This window comes from Dendronephthya gigantea, unplaced genomic scaffold (assembly GCF_004324835.1).
Source record: "Dendronephthya gigantea isolate DGI-Jeju-01 unplaced genomic scaffold, DenGig_1.0 000926F, whole genome shotgun sequence".
Lineage (NCBI taxonomy): Eukaryota > Metazoa > Cnidaria > Anthozoa > Malacalcyonacea > Nephtheidae > Dendronephthya > Dendronephthya gigantea.
This window is the reverse complement of record NW_021163936.1, coordinates 15,021-17,891: the sequence shown is the minus strand read 5'-3', so window position 1 is coordinate 17,891 and position 2,871 is coordinate 15,021. Positions and strand designations below refer to the sequence as shown.

The 2,871-nt window shown below is 39.5% G+C and overlaps 1 pseudogene; it reads left to right on the top strand.

Annotated features, from left to right (window-relative positions):
- The first annotated feature begins 1,278 nt into the window (after positions 1 to 1,278).
- On the top strand, positions 1,279 to 2,344 carry LOC114544735 (annotated as a pseudogene).
- The last annotated feature ends 527 nt before the right edge of the window (positions 2,345 to 2,871 follow it).

The following is a 2,871-nucleotide window of genomic DNA, read 5'->3' as shown; positions in this document are numbered from 1 at the left end:
TTGCCGATTTTTTATATAAACATACCGGATGATATGAATTATCGCATCACCGGCAATAATATTTCACAATAATAAAAATATGGAAAACAAATTCGGGCAAAAAGCCGAAATTCTGACCTAGTTCCGATTCGAGCTTGTCTTAAGCACGTGCTTACCAACGATTATCGCTTAGCACTTATGAAATGCTATTTCTTCGATTCTTTTGCACATCCTAGCCCAAGAATTACTTAAAATTACAACAGATTGACAACATGTAAAATTGGGACATTTCGAAGACAACAGAGTACCAAAAAAGATGAAAGATATGGAATTTCTAAAATATATCTTGCTATGGGTGAGTAATTTGAGATAACAAAGCAACGTATTATTTTGATTATTGTTTTTACTTATAAAAAAATGCAGGTTATAACTATATGCTGGTTGGAATATACTATTCAAATAATCATTTCAACTGCTATTGTTTAGTGGTATTCCGGGGTCTTTAGCCCAAATATTTCTGAGATATTTAATGTCTTGCTTCTGTGCAACATTATTGTCAGGAGTAATAGCCTATTTTGCTGTACAGTTCCATTTATCATACACTGGTGTTATATAAAATATAATTTTTTTATTCTCCCTTTCCTATTATGTAATTGCAGAACGAATATTCAATATATTAGTGTACCACATAAAAACTCATTATGACAATCGTAGCGGACGTCTATTGCATCGGAGATACGAATTGTGGTAAGCCAAATTCAATGTTATTTCTCGCGATTTTTCCATGATGTCTTACATTGTGGTTTTTTAAACATTCTTCAATGTTTCCTCAGTCTGCGAGCTGAGAACTAGGCCTTGGCTTAATTCACGTTGAAAAACCAGTTTAACCTTTGCAGTCATCTTGAAATTTTAGCCCATTTGCGTTTAAAACGTTCGCATAAAAAAAGTATTTATAAATTTTCGACCTGTATTTTTACAAACTTTAATTTTTTGTGTGTTCTCGTTTTTTTTCAACTTGAATTCTATCTCGTCTGTCCCAGCAGCAGGGATTCCATGAGATTGCCAAACGCATGCGCACAACCAGTGCTTTTCGCGCGCTTTCCAGTACAGTCAAAAAATAATCGCTCGACGAAATTTACTGTTATTTTTGGATATTTCGCTGGTTTATCGATTGAAGTCTTACAAATATAGAAACGAAGAATCTGGCCTATGGCGACCACAGCTCCTGACGCCGAAATACGGGCTGAGAACGCTAAAGTTGCCGTCGATACGGGCAAAAAAGACCTCGAGAAAGACAAGATGGCGGACGTTCTGCAAGGACTACAAGCTTCGCTAATGAAACTTGCCACGGCTTCTGAAAAGCAGACAGTTGCTTCTGAAAAGCAAGCAGCTGCTATTGAAAGCTTAAGAGAGGACATTTTACTAAATACAGTTGACCCAACTGTAACGAATGTTGATGAGGAGCAGATTGAAAGCGACATTGTCATTGACGCTTCGCTTGACATCAACAACACTTTGGCCAACGTGCTCGACACCACTTGCGTTGCCACAAGCGACAAAGATATGTCGCAGGACTCTGTTGCACCTGACTCAGGTCCTCAGAGCGAGTTTTTGGAAAGCCTGACTCAGGCATTTATCCAACGGCACAAAATCTCCAGCTATTGAGAGCAAGATCGCCCAGTTAATCGACAATATGTTGATAGGCGACCTCTCACCAGCCACGGTGCAAGAGCGAGTGGATAAATACCCACCGCCAGCTAATTGTGAGTATCTTACTCTCACTACAGTTAACGAAGAAATCTGGGACTTGATGTCCAGAAAAACACGATCCGTGGACCTAGCTTTTCAGCGGACACAGGAGCCATTGATTCAAGGCTTATCTGTGTTAACAAATTTGGCGGGAAACCTTGTATCAGCTATACAACAGGGAAAGACACCAGAAACTCGCCAAATTCTTGATAAAGTAATGGATAGCATTGCTATTTTAAGCCATGCAAATTGGAAGCTCAACATGAAGAGGAGAGAGCTGATAAAGCCAGATCTAAATCCTCCATACACAAGATTGTGCAAAGAGGAAATCAAACCCTCTAGTAAGCTTTTTGGGGAGGACCTCCCTAAGCATATGAAAGATATGGCTGAGGCAAAGAAAGTAGGCCAGCAAATGCAAAAACCCTCTACGTCACGGCCACCCAGTCAAAATCGCTACACAGCTAAAAGCTACAAGCCAAAGTTTGTGCGACCAAAGCCTTATGATAGGGCAAGCAACACTTTTTCAAGACGTCCTTTTTTAGGACAGGGCCGGGCGTCAACTCAGGGGAACCTTCCAAGACGAAATCACACTGCTCCCAATCGGAAGGGACAGTAACAAACCAGGTGGGTGACAAAAATTCACACAAACAAATTTGCATTCTCGATTTTGCTGAAAAGGCAAAAAATTTTAAGGCTGGTTGCCTGCAATATTATGCTACTAAGTGGGGATCATTAACTAGTGATCCTGCTATTCTTGCTGCTATAAAGCATTATCATATTGAATTTACTGCAGGCTACCCTGTACAGACCAAGCTCACTAGACCTAAACAAATAACATTTGCAATCTCAGAGAAAGAAATTATTGATGCTGAGATAGATAAACTTTGCAAAAAAGGAGTGATTGAAAACACTTCTAGTGAACCCAGTGAGTTTCTTTCCACAGTTTTTGTGAGGCCCAAAAAGGATGGAACTCACAGAATGATATTAAATCTGAAACAACTTAATGAATATGTGGCATACCACCATTTTAAAATGGACACAATTCAGACAGCCTTAAAACTTATGCGGCCAGACTGCTTTATGGCATCTGTGGATCTTAAGGATGCTTACTACTCAGTCCCAGTGGCCAAAGAGGATAGAAAA